The 17829-nt window shown below is 44.4% G+C and overlaps 1 long non-coding RNA gene across 1 annotated transcript; it reads right to left on the bottom strand.

Moving 5' to 3' along the window:
- Window positions 1-881: 881 nt before the first annotated feature.
- Window positions 882-3443, bottom strand: LOC132649239 (uncharacterized). Its single transcript, XR_009587673.1, has 2 exons — window positions 3306-3443; window positions 882-2565 (listed from the first exon to the last, which is right to left on the bottom strand). It is a non-coding gene; the product is annotated as an uncharacterized LOC132649239 (long non-coding RNA).
- Between the last annotated feature and the right edge of the window lie 14386 nt (window positions 3444-17829).

Here is a 17829-nt window from a genome sequence, read left to right as displayed (position 1 = left end):
AAAGGGGGGACCGACCCCCAAGGTTGACCGCGCTCTTCCACACATGTGCCATGCGCAAACCCATAAGAGCTAGCTCGATAATAAACAAGGATCATTTATAAAATAAATAACAAACAAGGACCATTCACTCAGTGTTGCTGATTTTATGAGCTGACTTGCTTTCGTTAGAAATAGCTATTCAAGTCGCTAACTTTGTGAATGTAGAGTTATTCACACCATTTCTTTGTTCTCCCTTCAATAACCTTGGCATAACTGGACAAGGAAACTGTTAGTTGATTGACAACTACTCCTCTTCATTTCTTAATTCTCTGTGTTTCTTTCCTCCCTCTCCCCAACCCCTTCACTGTCTGTGCTAGAAAAATTAGATTTTTTCAATGTAATCAATCTTTGAAAGGTAAAAAATAAATTTTGATTCTTGTATAACATTCTAGATCTTACTTCGTTCCTTAAAAATTAGAGGCTTTTAATCTATAAACTTATAGAATTCTACTTTTTTAATGTTGCACATACACATTTTAAGAAATAAGTGTAAAAATTAGGAATTTTGGAATTATCACTATTTTTACTTGTAAAAAAAACATAAAATATTATACTATAGAGCACAGCAACATTGAAAAAAATACTTCTTTATTTAAAATACCCACACCCATTCTCTCACATTCTAAACTGATTATTCTACACATGAAAGTTATTTTAAAACAACTTCAAAGGTAACCACACAAAGAAAATTAAGAGTAAAGCACTTGCTTCTTGTACCCAGAAAATGAGTATATTTTTCAGCCTTCCTTTAATGAATTGGAAATCATTCTCTTTTCCATTCTCTGATTTTTGTTAAATTAAGCAAGCAAAGCAATTGAGAAAAAGCCAACTAAATGCTGTGGTTCTGGTTCATCCAATTTGGTTTTAATTATGAGTGTTTAATCAAAATAAAACCCTCGAGGAAGAGGCACAGCCAAGGAGATTGCTTCAGAAGTCCTTGAGACAGCAAAAGGACAGGAGGGAGGAAAGCCTGGGTTGGCAAGAGAAGATGCTGCAGAGCCAGTAGGAAGAGCCACCAACATGTCTCAAAGCCCCGAGGACCTGGGAATTGGTTCAGGAACAGTTTCTTCCCATCCTTCCCGAATTTCACTTGAATGTGCTGATGGTCGTGGCTACAGCCCTCTGGAGAAGCCAAGTCTGAAATGAAGATGCTGCAGTGCTGATTCTTGGCTGACTGGGAAGACATGGGGTGTGAAAACCAAAATTTTCTTGGACCGCTTTATGCCTTTTACTAGCTACTGCGATTTGAGTCAGAATGGCCCCCATGGGATCAAATGTTAGCATGCCAGGGAGTGGCACTATTGGAGAGGATTAGAAGGATTAGGAGGTGTGGCCTTGTTAGAGGAAGTGTGTCACTGGGGGTGGGTTTTAACTTTTCAAAAGCCCGTGCCAGGCCCAGGCTCTCTCTTCTCTTTCTGCCCATAGATCAGGATGTAGCTTCAGCTACTGTTCCCAGCCTGATAATAAGGGACTAAGCCTCGGAAGCTGTAAGTGAGCCCCCGATTAAATGCTTTCTTTGATAAGAGTTGCCTTGGTCATGGTGTGTGTGACACTAGAGTCCAGCCCTGCTGCTGTGAATTTATTAGTGCCAGCCTTCCCGCTCACAGGTATCTCCAGGCCCTTGCTGAGGCAGTGCTTACAATTCTCCTGCCAATAGATTTCCAAGAACCATGATTTTTAACCTGGGAATGTGAGTTTACATGCTAGAAGGTGTTTCTGGCCTCACAGCTTGCTCCCTATCCCTCCCTGAATCCTGTCTCAGAATCAAAGGTAAGAAGGGAGCCTGGCTCTGCTGCGGAGGCCCTCATTCCTCTCTTCAGACCTCTCTCTGTGGTGTCGGTCTCTGATGCCGAGGTTTCACTCTCCTCAGAGCCTCTGCTGTGCTGTTGTCTGTCTGTCTGTCCATGGTGTTACTAACTCCTCTGTTAAACTTCTTACTGCTCCCCCACAGTCCATTTTCGTGAACTCCTGAGTCCTCATCTGAGGCCTTGCACAATTTATCATGGTGAGGGAGGCATGGTGGCAGAGTGCCAGGCGGCTTCTCACCATCTGTATGTAGCCAGGAGGCAGAGCACAATGAATGCCGGTGCTCAGCTGGTGTTCTCTTTATTAGCCAGCCCAGGGTTCTGGCCCAGGGATGATGCTACAGCACATTAGAATTTGTCTTCCCACCTCAGTTAAAGCCAAACTAAGCCCTTCCCTGCTGTGAGTCCAGATTCCATCAGGCAGGCAATATCAAGTGCACTGGTCTATGGCTTTCTTTTTACTGGGATAGTAAAAGTGCAAGCCCCCTCTTCCAGGGATCCCGCCATTCAGGAAAATCAGTCCATACCACCAGGATTCCCTGCGTCTTATATTTTGAATACAAACAAGTTCTTCTTGGAGTTTTTGTACCGGTGACTGTTCGTGTTCCCAGGCTTCAAGAGTCCCCAGTCTGCAAATGAGAGTCATCTCTGTTTTTCCTACCAGACAAAGGACGTGGGAACTTGCTATGGACCTGCCAGTCACATAAAGCAAGTCCTATCGCTGTGGTAAAAGAAAAAAAAAATCCTATAAGAGCAACTTAAGAGAAAAGAGTCTTCTTCTGGTTCACAGTTCAGGAAACAGAGGTGAGTGCATGCATGCCAGCTCACAATGAAGAGGCAATGTATGCTCTTTGAGTATTTGTGGACACATACGAGATAAATGGGAAGGACTGTGTTGCGCCAACACAATTGCTACAGATATTAAACTCACTTAACCCAAGCAGCAACTATGGCCCCAGACAAACATGCTAGGAGAATACAGAAGGAAAGGTCAGCTGAACACTTCACACTTCTTTAATTGGAGAAATCCAAGCTTTCTGTTAATTTATAAACTTTCCCCTTATCAAGGCAGGCCCACTCAGGACCATGGCACTTTGGGCCATTTTTTTAGTGAAGTGATAAGTGAATTTCCCAAAGTTCCTTCACACCATCACCTAGACTCGTGTTCGAGTGATTCCTGGGATGTGTGCAGGCTACACAGGGCACCATTCCCCACTGCCCTCTGCCGTCCATCAGGCAACACTCCCTGAAGCATGCCCTAGGAAGGTCACGCTAGGAAGGACGCTCTAGACAACAGTTCCGCAGAGTCTAGGTGGCATGCCAAAAGCCAACTCACTTGGAACATGCAGGTTTGCCCAAATGTGCTTTACTTCCTGTCTTTATTAGCATTTCCAATGTCGTGAAGAGACCATAACCAAGGCAACACTTAATAAGGAAAACATTGAATTGGGGCTGGCTTACAATTTCAGTGGTTTAGTGCATTCTCATCATAGTGGGCAGCATGGTGGCATGCAGGCAGATGCGGTGCTGGAGGAGGAGCTGAGAGTTCTGTATCTTGAGACACAGGCAACACGAGACTGTGTGACTGAGCTTGGCCATTATAACCTCCTAGCCCCACCTCCACAGTGACGCACTTCCTTCAACAAGGCCACGCCTTCTAGTAGTGCCACTCCCTATGGGCCAAGCGTTCAAACGCATGAGTCCATGGGGGCCATGCCTATTCAAACCAGCGCACTTCCCTTTGGTTTTGTGTTTTACATTTATGTATGTACTCACGTCATGGTATATATGTGGAGGCCAGAGGACAGCTGGCAGGAGTCCGTTCTCTCCTTCCGTGTGGGTCCTGGGGATTTCGCTTGGGTCATCGGGCTTGCCCACAGCATCTTCTTCCTGTTAGTTCTGACGTGGTGCCCAACCCCCAAAATGACAGCCTGGGCTCAGTGCAAGCTGGACTCTGACCAGGTAAACAGATGGATGGCTAGGGAATAAACAAAAGCCTAAAATAAGCATTCCTCACGAACGCGTGAAGTGAGTTTCTGTTTGTCAGACAGCCATCAAGACCTGAACCTGGACACAGTAATTATCTAGTCTATATTTTTCTAGCAGTACTTATGAACAACATCAAAAACAACAAAAATCAGTAACCTTCAGATATAGAAAATAAAGGTTTTTGTTTTTTGTTTTTTCAAATGCACAAAGTACGAAGCCTCTAGCTAAATTGCTTTTCTCTAGCCCTGGAGGAAACAGGATCAAAGAAAATTTATTTTTATTCATCTCTTTCCCTTGCTAGGCTGTTACCTGCTCCTACAGCTGGTTACCTCCAGAAATTGGGCACCAGTTCTCCATCAACACCTGTAATGCACATCAAATCCCCACACTAGTAACCCCACTCCCCACGTTTCTCAGGCTCTTCTGACCAGCAAACCTGTCCTCACTAGTCTTTCAGGCTGTTCCAGCTTACAGGCTCTTGCATTGCAACCTTTCTCTTCAAAAACTGGTGAGGCTTTTCTGCCAGTTTCCTGTTTTCTCTGCCCCTGAGAGACAGCCATGGGAGTTTAGAATTCCCCCCCCCCCCAATAAACTTGTCTTTCTACCCAGGGAGCATTCCTGTCAGGTGGTTTCACTGCACCCTTGCTTACAGTTGCCAGTTCAGGAGTGATGGGTGAAGGAGCTGTGTTTAAATCCACTTTCTAAGAAGGACGCTCAGGGCTGGACAGATCACACGGCCTTTCTAGACTTCCACAGTTACAAGTGACTACCCGAAGACCAGAAGAGAGCTGGGAGTGGTCCTCTGGGCCCTTTCTGCGTGGGCCATCACCATCTTCAATGTCAGGCCTGGAGTCCAGACACAGTAATTAACTGGTCTATATTTTTCAAGCAGCACTTGAGAAAAAACAAAACAAAACAAAACAGCATCCTCCAGACATAGAAAATAAAGTTCTTTTTTTTCAAATGCATAAAGTGGGAAGCCTCCTACCCTCGTGGGAGTTTAAATTGCATTTCTCTAGTCCTGGAGGGAACAAGATCAAAGAAAAATGATTTTTACCCATTTCTACCAGCTGCTAGCCATTTTGCTTGTTGAGGAACGACGGGGTTATCTATTTGAACCTGCCTTTATTGCCAGTAAGTACTACACACTGTGTAGGAGTAAGTCTTTGCTGAGACGGGCTTCCTTCACACATGCAATTCCAAGGTGCTTTCTCTGCCCGGTCTTCATTTCCCAGCTATCTCTGTAGTAATAATTTCATCCTGAGATGGAACTTTTGATTAGCACTGAGTCATGCAGCCCACGCGTGAGCCAGACTGCCCAGTGCTTGTCAGAAAACAGCTATGTTTTCATTTTTTATTACCCACACAGGTCCAATTTTTAAAATTTTTGATGTCTACTTTTCAAAATCCTGTAGATGATCGAAGTCTGCATCAACCACTTGAGGGGTGAAGGGGGTGGGGTTGAATTTTTCCTAATGAGAATTCTGGGTATAACCGTCTCCATCAGCAAGAGAACCTGGCTGCTTCCGAGATTTGTGCTTCATCTCTTCAGCTGTGCTACATGTAGCCTGGGGTTGAGAACTGTTCGACACTGCTGGCTCCACAGTGTGCCCCAGATGTCTACCCTGTAGGCTCTGCTGGCCTCTGACACCAGTAAAGCATCAGTGCCAGAGCACAAAGCCTTTCCTCACTGGCCCACAACCTGCCTCATCTGGCAAGGAGCTCAGAGGCACATGGAGCTCCATGAGACAGTGAGTAGTGAGTTCACCTAGTGTGTTTGGTTCAGAATTGTCCTGTAGAATGTAGGGAGACTCTACATGCTGAATCCTGCAATGCCCGGGGCCTGAGGATTGACACAGCTGTGCAGGTGGTCCCCAGTAGGCACCTCCCTGCCAGTCTGAAACAGAGCAGAGCCTGGGTGGCCTCTCTTGTGCAGCTGTGGGGTGACAAGGTCACTGCATGGAGGGAATAGGGACTGGAGATGTGGCTCAGTTGGCAGGATGCTTGCTCAGCGAATAGGAAACCCTGGGCTCAGTCCCCACTACTGCAGGAAGTGGGAGTGGTGGCGGACTGGTTTGGTTTTTTGGTTTGACTTGAGCAAGTCAAACATGAGCAGGATATGGGAAAGCAAGGAACAGCTCCAGTTTAGAAGAGCCAGGGTTCTGTCAACTGTTACATTGAAACTCTGACTACAGTCATAGCTACAGAAAGACAGGATATTAAAATTCTGTACATCTAAAGAAACTAATCAAGAGAGAGGACCCTGACTAAAACGCTCAATCCCCATCCCGAAAGGCAAAGAGGATGGACATCGGAAGAAGAAGAAAGCAGGAAACAACCTAGGAACCTGCCACAGAGGGCCTGTGAAAGGCTCTGCCCTGACTATCAAAGCAGATGCTGAGACTTATGGCCAACGGTTGGGCAGAGTGCATGGAATCTTATGTATGAAGTGGGAAATAGAAGGTTATGGAGAGGACAGGAACCTCACAAGGAGAGCAACAGAACCAGAAAATTTGAACGCAGGGGTCTTCCCAGAGACCCATACTCCAACCAAGTACTAGGCATGGAGATAACCTAGAACCCCTGCGCAGATGTAATCCATGGCAGTTTAGTGTCTAACTGGGTTACATAGTAATGGGAAGAGGGACTGCCTCTGACATAATCTGATTGGCCTGCTCTTTGATCACCTCCCCCTGAGGGGAGAGCAGTCTTACCAGGCCACAGAAGATGACAATGCAGCCACTTCTGATGTGATCTGATAGACTAAGATCAGAAGGAAGGAGAGGAGGACCTCCCCTATCAGTGGACTTGGGGAGGGGCATGCGTGAAGAAGGGGGAGGGAGGGTAGAATTGGGAGGGGAAGAAGGAGGGGTTTATGGGGGGAAAATCTTATTTGGGAATAAAGTGTAATTAATAAAATAAAATAAAATTAAGAAAAAAGAATAAGGATTGGCTTGAGCTGTTTGTAATCCATTTACTATGAAAGCAGTGCCTCAACTACCATTCAGATGTATCCAGGAATCCTAAGAAGATCAAGCAATAGGCAACATCCGTGCTATCTTAACTTTGTAATGGGGTGTATCTCTTTTTGTTTTGTGTGTATAGGTACTTTTTTCTGTAGGTATGTCTGCGAACCAATTCCATGCCTAATGCCAGAAGAGGCTGTCAGATCCCAGGGGACTGGAGTTAGAGACAATTATGAGCTACCATATGTGTGATGGTTGAATAAGAATGCCCCCTTTGTGGGACTCCTAACAATGAGTTGGGACATCTCTGACTCTTTTGCTTGCTCTTAGGATCCTTTTCCTCCTACTGGGTTGACTCATCCAACCTTGATATGAGGGTTTGTGCCTAATCTTATTGTAACTTGTGGTGCCGTATTTGTTTGGCATCTCTGGAAGGCCTGCTTTTTTCTGAAGGGAAATGGAGAAGGAAGGGGTCAGGGGACGAGAGGAGGCGGGGAACACTGGGAGGAGGGGAAACTGCAGTCAGGATTCATTGTTTAAGAGAATAATTACCAAAATTAAAAAAATAAAATGGTCCCCTTAGGCTCATATACATGAATGCTTAGTCATCAGGGAGTGGCACTACTTGAGAGGGGTTGGGGGTGTGGCATTACTGGAGAAAATGAATCACTGAAGTGGGCTTTGCGGTTTCAAAAGCAGGGCCCAGAGGCTCTCTCTTCTTGCTACCTGTGACCCTGAGTGAAGACCCCTCAGCTGCTTCTTCTGTGCCATGTCTCCCTGTGTGTTCCCATGTCCCTCATCATGGTGACAATGGGCTAAACCTCTGAAAGTGTTAGCAAGCCCTAATTAATGTATTTTTATAAGAGTTGTCATGCTCATGGTAGTGTCTCTTCAAAAGAACAATTAAAACAATATAGGTGCTGGGAATTGAGCTCAGGTCCTATTAAGACCAACCAGTGCTCTTAACCTCTGAGCCGTCTCTCCAGCTGCAGAGGGGAAATGTAAGTGAAAAGAATAAAAAAGTTACCAGATGTCTATTCTGTTTCCCCTTCTGAGTGAGCTTTAAGCATCCTCCCTTGGGTCCTTGTTACTTATCTTCTTTGGGTCTGTGAATTATAGTATGTTTATCTGTATTATACAGCTAAAATCTACTTATAAGTGAGTACATACATTGTGTGTCTTTCTGGGTCAGGGCTACTTCACTCAGGATGATCTTTTCTAGCTCTGTCCTTTTGCCTGAAAATTTCATGATTTCCTTGCCTGAAGAGAGGGAACAGGGTAAGAGAGAGAACACAGAGAGTAATGAGGGTTTATATCAGACCTGGAGAGAGCAAGGTGGGAGGACAGAGGGATGACAGAGAGAAGAGAGACCTTGGGTGGGGGCATCTGTGACAAGCTGGAGACCTACAACAGGGGAGGCTCCTGGGGGGATATGAGGGTGACTCTAGCTGAGGGTCCTAGTAGCAGGGGTCATGGAGACTGAAAAGGACACCTCTAACTAGACAAGACTCCTAGTGGAGGGAGGAGAACACTAACCTACCAACAAAAACTTCGATCCAAAATTTTCCCTGACTACAAGATGTTCAGGGACAAAAATAAAGCAGGGATTTAAGGAAATGTCCAATCAGTGCCTGGCCCAACCAGAGACCCACCCCATCAGAGACAGCCAATCCCTGACACTATTAAGGATACTCTGTTATGCTTGCAGACTGGATTCTAGCATAGCCATCCTCTGCGCAGCTCTACCCAGCAGCTGATGGAAACAGCTGCAGAGTCTCACAGCCAAAATTTAGGTGGAGTGCAGGGAGTCTTGTGGAAGAGTAGGAGGAAGGATAGAAGGACTCAGAGGGGACAGGAGCTCCACAAAAAGACCAACAGAGACACCTAACCAGGGCTTGGGGGATGGGAGCCTGTAGAGACTGAAGCACCAACCAAGGACCATGCATGGACTAGACCCAGGCCCCCTACACAGATGTAGCCGATAGGCAGCTTGGACTTCATCTGGGTTCCCTAATAAAGGGAGTAGGGGCCCACTCTGACATGGACTCTGTTGCTTGCCTTTTGATCACTTTTAACTGGCAGGGCTGCCTCACCAAGCCACAGGGGAAGAGGATGCACTCAGTCCTGATGTGACTTGATGAACTGGGGTGGGTGGGTAGGCAGAGCTCCCCTTCTCTGAGGAGTAGGGGGTGGGGGGGATGGAGGAAAAGGGAGGGAGGGTGGAACCAGGAGGAAAAGAGGGAGTGGGCTATCACTAGGATGTAAAGTAAATAAATAGATAAATAATTTTTTAAAAATTTTTAAAAAGTTACCAGCTGAGAAAGTTACTGTGATGGAGGGTCACAGTGTTAGAAGAATTGGGGTATAGGTAGATTAGTGAGAGAAAATCTTGTTGAAGACATGAAGGTGCTCTGAGCCTTCAAAGGAGACATCTTTCTTAGAGCAGGAGCCTAAAGAGAAGGCTTCCTCAAGAAGCAGTGAGTGTGAATTAATTACCTGAGAGAGACAAGCTTTGTTTGTAGTATTGTTATACCCAGGTCTTAGGGTCCCCAAAGACCTCCAGGAGCAGGACCACAAATGCAGGAGCAAAGAGCTTTATTTGGTCTTAAGCTTGGTCTCTCCACCATCACCAGTGCAGTGGATCAGAGAGGAGAGCCCCGAGCAGTTGCATGGCAGGATTTTTATTGGGGATTGAGCAAGAACTGGGAATTTCCATCTTAACAGTTACACAATTGGGTAACATTCAGCAAGAGCAAGCTTGTTACAAAGTGATTGGCTAACTAACAACTAACTCTGAGAAAGCGATCTGTAGATCTCAGGAATGTTAAGTATTTTCTGTGTCATGAATGTTCCACTACAGGATTGGTGGGCTGCCCAGCACAGATGCCTCCCCTGAGATAAGATACCTTCCCTTTCTTGTGCTTACCCTCAGGCTGTTCCTTGGGTAGGGTATTTTATGGCCTTGTTGCTGGAATTAGTGACCTAGGACCTAGTTCTTGGGAATGGTGACTTTGGGGTGATAGTGTCCAGTCCTGGTCCTCTCAGTATGCAGCAGGCTGAGCATGCAGGGGCAACCAGGAATCTACTCACTGTGAATAGGAAAGTCAAGACAGGCCAAAGTAACCATAGCCTCCAAGTCCAACTCCATGAACTAATGGGTTAGTGGGGTTGCTTACAACAGTATGAGTGACAAGTTACTGGAATATGGATGACTCGTGGACAAACACATAACTGAAACCCCCTCCCTAGTACGGGTTATGGTCCATGGAAGCCTGAGCTGAAATAACTATAACTAGGAGGAAGCTCAACAGACCAGTATCTCTAGTGGGCAGCCTGGCTGGTTGGAGACTCCAACTGCTATTCATCACCTCTATGACACTGGGAGGTCTATGCTGAGTCTTCTAACTTTCAGCTTTCCAAAACAGTTGAGGTTTTGCTTACATCCTGAATCTCAGGAGCCACAGGTCCTGGAAATAATGTTTCAGTTTAAAGGAAATCACTTCACAACAAAATATAAGGACTGTTATGCCCATTCGTGAGAACACCCCCAAAGACCACCAGGAAGAGACTCCTCTGTAAATACATAAGGGTTTATTTAATACAAGCTTGAGCTCGGGCTGCAGCAATCTCCTTGGTTAAGAGGAGAGTGTTGCCCTGCGGTTTTGGGGAACAAGGTTTTTAAAGGGAAAAACCACAAGCAGGGGGTTACATGCCTTGCATTACATGATTGGGTTAGAGAAATTGACTTTTGAAATGATTGGTTTACTTTAGGCGCCAAGACCATAAATGGTTCTGACCTGTCCATATGGGCCAATTTCCTAGCAACTGTATCTCTAGTGGGCAGGAAAAGAATGCAGCTCTTCCCCTGAAAGTGGCTGAACGTGTCTCCACGTGGCTAGCCTTTGTTCATGCTTGTGCTTTAAACTTTAAACCAATACCCAAAAAATCTAAATTTCAATTCTTTGGTCTCTTAGGACTCACAGGCCACAATAAGAAAAGCAACCTGTGCCCTGAGTTCAGCAAAAAGTTACTATGGGTCATTCAATGGCTTATGTCAGTGGATATTTCATGGAAATATTTGTGACTTTGAGTCACCAGACAATGAGACACAGTCACCTGAGAGGAGGTGCATACAGGACATGACAGGATGGCCCAGGAGAGAGGTGGAAATGGGCAGAGCCAAACTGTTGGCTGAGTGAATGAAGAGAGAGAAATGGGGTGGAAGAATCTCAGGCTGCAGACAGAAGGACTGGGAAGGTAGGGAGTCAGACTCACTATTGCAATGTATATCGCGTTCTTCATAAGAGGGAGCTCAGTGGGGGTAGGGGTGGAAAGACACAGCAGGAAGCTATACTCTGAAAGACAACTGTTTCTTTCTGCTCCATTTTATTAAATTTTTCCATATTCTCACATTTTTTATCTTACATTCAGACTGTGTTTTAAGATTGTGCAAAGAAAACCGTCTCTGTTGCCTAAAAGCATGCACAAATGATCTACTTGCATGCAGAATAAACAGTCTCAATGACTCTCCACCTTTACTGCTTTCCTGGCTCACATAAGTAGACAAACTTATTGGCCAAGTGACTTCTCTGGCCAGAGAATGTTGGTCCAGTAGAGGAAGAGTGATCTGGCTCAAAAAAAAAAAAAACAAAAAACAAAAAAAAAAAAACAAAAAAAAAACACAATTTAAATAGCCCTTCTTAAAAAGTATGAAGTATTCCTTTAGTGTTTTTATATGAAGATATTATTGTATTGCACAGAACAGTCATCTGGAAAATGCTATAGTATTAGGAGGATGTGTTTTTGTAGCACAGTGATGTAATCACTTGAACAATTCATTGTCCTCCAATGGCTCAGAGACATTTCCTATGGGTGAAAGCTAATGAGATCTAGGAGAAAAGCCTCTGGCTTGGCAAGAACACAACGCAAACCAACACAAACCATGCTTGTCTGCTTCCTTCCAGTGCTGATATATTTTTAAGACTCTACTTTGGAGACCCAACTTGAAGTCTAGACTCATTTACACAATTGTGCATGAATGTCATTCCTTCCTCCACAGGAGGCTGGAGATAGACATTGACACGTGGAAGAATGTTTGTTCTTCCTGGAGGCAGGGCACAGCAAAAGTGAGGCCAGTCTCCCAGACAAGACAAAGATCGAGTATTTGAGGGGACAGTTATCTGAAAACTTTCTAGAAGTTTCTGCAAAGTTGATTAAGAAGTAGATAGAAAACACAAATAAATTATGGGTAGAAAAAGGGAGGAGGAGGAAGAAGTCCATAGAAATTATTCTTTAGTAATGGTGTAACAATAGTGTAACGAGTGTTGGGGAGAGGTAGCTCAATGATAGAGTTCTTGACCGGAATGTAAGTGGTCACAACTTCAGTCTCTGGTAGTGACAAAAGGAAAGAAAGAAAGAGAAAAATAGCCCAACACAATGATATTAGTAACCATGTTGGGTTTGAAGCTTTAGATTAAATGAGGAAGGAGATTCCAGTCTATATCTTACCTAATCTAACATAGACAATGTTTCAGAAATAACCCTAAGACTATTCAAAGCTTTAACAGAGAACACTGGAGTCATATGGTTGTGTATCCGAGTTCTCCCTAGTTCTGACCAGCAAGATTGTTACAGTTTATATGATCTTCTCCAGAGAATGAAGAAAAATGACTCATCTGTTCCCTTCATGATGTTATGCCCAAGTCTCCCAGACGCCAAACACCACCAAGGAGCAGATTCCAATGCAAGCATAGTAGGGTCTTTATCTCAAGCTCAGGCCCACACTGCTGCTGATGCAGCAGTTCTTGAGTGTAGAATCTTGAGCTCAGAGGGAGGAGGGTTTTTATTGGTTTACAACAAGGTCTGGGAAATTACAGACTAGCAGTTACACAATTGGGTGACATTCAGCAAGGGCAAGCTTGTTATAAAGTGATTGGCTAACTAACATAACTAACACTGAGCGAGCTGTCTATAGACCTCAGGAAGTGTTAGGTATTTCCATGCCATGAATGTTCCAGCATAGATGCCCCACCCTGAGATAAGATACCTTCCCATTCTTGTGGTTTTCTCCAGGCTATTCCTTGGGTAAGGGATTCCATTGCCTTCTTCCTGGATTTGGTGACCTATGCCCTAGTTCCTGGGGCTGGTGACTTTTGGGGTGGAGGGTGAGGGTCAGGCCTTGTTCTCTCAATTAGATTAGTATAACTGTGAGACAAAGCCAGACACCTCCTTCACTCATCAACAAAGACAGAATTACTGTAAACAAAATCCTGAGAACACAAGCCACATAGTGTGTAATAAAGTATGAGGGCACCATTATTGGTGACCAAGAGTGGTAGAGAAAGAGGACTCTGGGTTAGTTCAGTGACACCACTGACGTGAGAAGTAAACTCAGATGGTTCATTTTCATTTTCGAGCCAGCTTAGGCCTCACTACAAATGAACAGAAGACACAGACCTTTGGTGCAACCTTCTAGTTTAGCTGTTCCCAGACTGGCCCAAACCCCATTGTGCTATGTCCACCCACCACCCCAACTACAAGTTTACAGTAGAAAGTTGCTGACAGCCAAGAAGGTCCTTCTTTCTGATAAGCTTACAATAACCAGGATGCAACACACAGAGATGAGCCCTCGAAGGTTTTCTTTGAGAGAAAGACAAGCAGAAGGCAACAGAGGGGGCGAGGAGACCTGGAGGAGGGGTGAGATGGTACCTCCTGTTTACTCAGTGATAGAAAAGGCAGGAAGGACCATGCATGCGGTTTATAAACTGATCTCTGCACTCTCTCAGCTTGGCATACATGTCATTCCAGGCTGATTCCCAATTTCACTAGACTGAGGCTTAGAGGTCAAGAACTGCTTAAACATGGTGTTGAGAAATATTGGTTGCTATAATCAACTTCAAGGAAAAAAAATAAAATTACACTATGTGTTGATGAGTTTTCCGCCATTGTAACAAAACACCTAAGGAAATCAACTTGAAAGAAAGGTTGACTTTGGTTCCTAGTTGCAGGGTCCTTATTGCCTTTTTCCCTGAGATGACACACAATGTCACAGTGGAGGACATGCTGGACCAGTGCTTCTCAGCTCAGGGTGGCCAGGAAGTACAGAGGTTGCCATCCCAATATCACTGTCTGCAGAGCCTATCAAAACTAAACAGCATACTGAGAAATTCAATGTTTGCATATCCTGCAGTGGCTAGAGAATTCAGTTCCTGAATACATTCTTAATTAAAAAAAGAAACCTCTTGCAAGCAAGCATTATGATGTGTACAATGCCAAGTATTTCTTCTAGTACACTGGAAATATTAGAAGCAAACGGTGTCCATCACCAGATATATTAGTTACTTCTCTGTTGTGATGACCATTATCATCCTGTTAAATAGAACAAAATTTGTTTTAGACTTATAGAAGCCTTTATATTAAAAAAACATTTTGCAAAACCATCATCAGGAGAGTAGTTGCCTGGGAAGTGAAGAAAGCAAGCAGGAATTTGGAGCATGGAAGGAGACTGGGACACGGCTGTATGTGCTTACAGTGTGTGCACGTAACCCTTAGGCAATTTCTAATAAGAAGAACTTTGCCAAGGTTACCAGGCAAGGGCATTTAGTCTCATTCTTGCTGTGGCTTTAATAGTGTCTCGGCATAATTGATCACCCAGTAGATACAAAGGTACAAAAAGATTTAAGAAAAAAATTTGTAACAAAAATAACTAATGATGCCATTGCAAAAAGTAATTAATTTTCAAATGTTTTTTTCTGTATTCATCATATATCCATAGACATTTTTAATACTTAGTGCAATGACACCAGTGATTTACTGCACATTTTTTTTCCTGTCTCTTTGTGATGGAGGTTGGGTATAAACTGATTTATTGTCACAGGTGGTGAGGGAATTCATGAGCTATATCACTGGCTGCTGGATTCCTCAGGGGGCTGAAGCAGAAACCCACTGATCATGACTAATGAGTCCATCTCACAACACAGTCTAGCTTCTAAGTCATGGCTGGGACATCAGTAAACTATCAAAGCATATCACCTGGATATAGTATTGTGTGTGTAAAGATGTTTCATGTGTTTACATTGTATTGGGCTCAAACTGGTTCAGCGAAGTTGGCCACATTGACTACGAGGGCCTCACACTATTCTCAACAGCCTCGCACACACCTGCCTGAGGCTAGGGCTTCCCCAGAGGTAGGCAAGAAAATGGAGTTAGTGAGCTCTGCCCTTCCCTGAGCATCTCAAGCTTTGAAATCCTGAGCGGGGGAATGTATTCAAGCACACCAGTGCAAAATCATCTCCTGGAACTTTGAAAATTCACTTGTCTGCATGCAAGCATGTGGACTTTCATGTTCACATGTGTGCGAGATGCACGTTGTGTGTGAGTGTGCACGCATAAGTGTGTATTTGTGAAAGCCTGAGGTTGGTATTGAGAGTCTCCTCACTTACATATTAAGGTGTGGCCTCTCAATGGAACCCGGAGCTAGCTAATAGTGTGATTTGCCAACTCACCACAGAATTCCTGTCTCCTCCTCCTGCACGCTGGACTTACAGATGGGCCATTTTATTCACTCGGGATTTATGTGGGTTCTGGGAACCCAAGCTCCAGACCTCAGTCTTGCAGATCCACAAGAGCTGAGCCATTCCCCCAGCTCTGTGGTTGAACTCACATGGCTCAGCGGTTGAGAGGACTTTCTGCTCTTACAAAAAGAGCCGAGTTCACTCCCTAGCAACCGTGTTCGGTGCTCACAACCCCCTGTAACTAGCTCCAGGGCATGTGATAGCATCATCTGGCTTTTAGAACACACACACAAGTAAAACAAATACTCGGAAAAGCAATGACTAACATTTCTAACCCACTTGTATGCTAGAGGCACCAAATAAAACCCAGAAGCTGCTCTTCTCTGTGTTGAAAATGAAGGCAAGGTTAGGACAGTATTGTCAAAATTGATGCTACATGATGAGAGCTTAGTCTGTGGGAAAACAAAACAAAACAAAATAAAATAAAAATGTGTAGGGGTGCAAACACAGACCCAGAAGAAAAGCAACAGCTGGGGGTGGGGAACAGAGTCAGCCTGCAGACTCTGGAAGTATTAACATAGCTAAATGGAATTAACCTTTCTGGAGGCCATTGCAAAGGTGGAATTAGAATTAGAATGAGAACCTTGCATTAGCTAGGCAAATGATGAATATCAACATTGAAATTAAATCTCTTAAACTAGTTCCAAAAAGCAATTAGTTTCTCATGAAGCAATGTAATAGAAGATGCACGATTATCAGAAACGGATGGGAAAACATTCCTTGATTGACAGAGAAGTTTAATGAGATGGCCGGAAGATCCTGCCAAAATGAAGCTTCCGTATCTAACGTTCTTACACCAGGCAAACGGGGGACTATGGAAGACAATGCTCTCTTGCTCATTTCTGACTGTGGACGGCAAGCCAACATGCTTATATAATCCTGAAGGTGACATTTACTTGTGTTCTGTGTTTCTATTCTGAATGTACACATACATGAAATGAAAAAAGAAAGGAACCAAAAGGTGGGCCAGCCCTCAAAGTTGACACTGAAGCAAATATATAATATATACATGTTTGTAAGTACTTGTATGTACATGTGTGAATGTATGCATGTATGTACATATATATATGTGTTATGTATGTATTGAGTGTGTATGTGTTCATCTGTACGTATGTATGTGAGCAGGTCCACATGCATGTGGGTACCTACACATGCAGAGACCAGAGGTCACCATCGTTGTCTGTTGTCCTCTGTTTCATTGAACTATAGGGTTTTTTGTTTATTTGTTTGTTTGTTTGTTTGTCTTTGAAAACAAGGTCTCTCATAACCCTGGGCTCACCCGTTAGGCTGGGCTGTCTAGCTAGCAAGCCCTAGGGATCCTCCTGTCTCAGCCTCCCCCACTCTGGGATTGCAAGCGCACTGCACATGGCTGAACTCAGGCCCTCACGCTTGTGCAAAAGCACTTTACCAACTGAGCCAGCCCTCAGCCCTGAAATATACACTTCTTTCTCATGATTTTTTTACTTGTTTAGTCTGGGTTTTTTTGTTTTGATTTGTTTTTTGTTTTTGTTGTTTGTTTGTTTGTTTGTTTGAGACAGGGTCTGACTGTAGCCCAGGCTGAGTTCTGAAATCATGGGCGTGTATGCCACCACATCCACCTTGTGCTTTCTTTGTTAATTGTGACAATCTATTGTGCTACTGTACAGTAGATTTCTAGAAGCGTTTTACAAAATCCAAACTGTCCTGGTGAAGCCTCCTCCTGCTCTGCCTCTGCCAGTGCCCCCCACAAGCATTTGACCATCTGTTCCAGGTATTTGACTAACTTGGCTAATCACACACATGGAATTATGACATGTTTTCCAAGGTCTTCATGTGACTATGTGCCACGTACCATCACCTAGTAAAACTCAGCCATGCTGTGGCAGTGACAGGATTTCCTTCATGGTTAAGGCTGTGTACTATCCCCAATGTGTGCTTCTCATATCCTTTAGGTAGTCACTAACTGTTCTAGTGTCATTGCTGTTCCTGGGATGAAAAAGAGCCCTATCAAAACCATTTCAGGGAGAAAAAGGATTACATCAATTTACAGTTCCAGGTTACAGTCCATCACTGTGGGAAAATCAGGCAGACATTTCAACCAGCTACTCATAGTCAGAGCACCATAGTCAGAGCAGTTTATGCGTGCGTGTTTATTTGTGCTTAGTTCCGCTTCTCCACGGCTTGATAGACGCTGAAGCCCTGTCCTGATTCAGCGTGGTGCTCAGGGTGGATGATCCTTTCAGTGTGTTAAACAAGGTTTGTGACTGTTTCGTGGAGAACTTTGACCTCAGGCTTGGCAAGGTAGCTCAGCGGCTATGAGCCCTTGCTGCACTGGCAGAGGACTGAACGTTCCAGTATTCACTTCCAGCCACCCACAAGTACCCGTAACTCCAGCTGCAGGGGGATCTCGCGCCCTCTCCCGGCTTCTGAGATACTCCCATGCACGAACAAGCTCACAAACCTGCATAAATAATGAAA

The sequence above is a fragment of the Meriones unguiculatus genome, chromosome 19 (genome assembly GCF_030254825.1).
Source record: "Meriones unguiculatus strain TT.TT164.6M chromosome 19, Bangor_MerUng_6.1, whole genome shotgun sequence".
Lineage (NCBI taxonomy): Eukaryota > Metazoa > Chordata > Mammalia > Rodentia > Muridae > Meriones > Meriones unguiculatus.
Note: the sequence above shows the minus strand (reverse complement) of the source record. Positions and strands in the feature narration are given on the sequence as shown.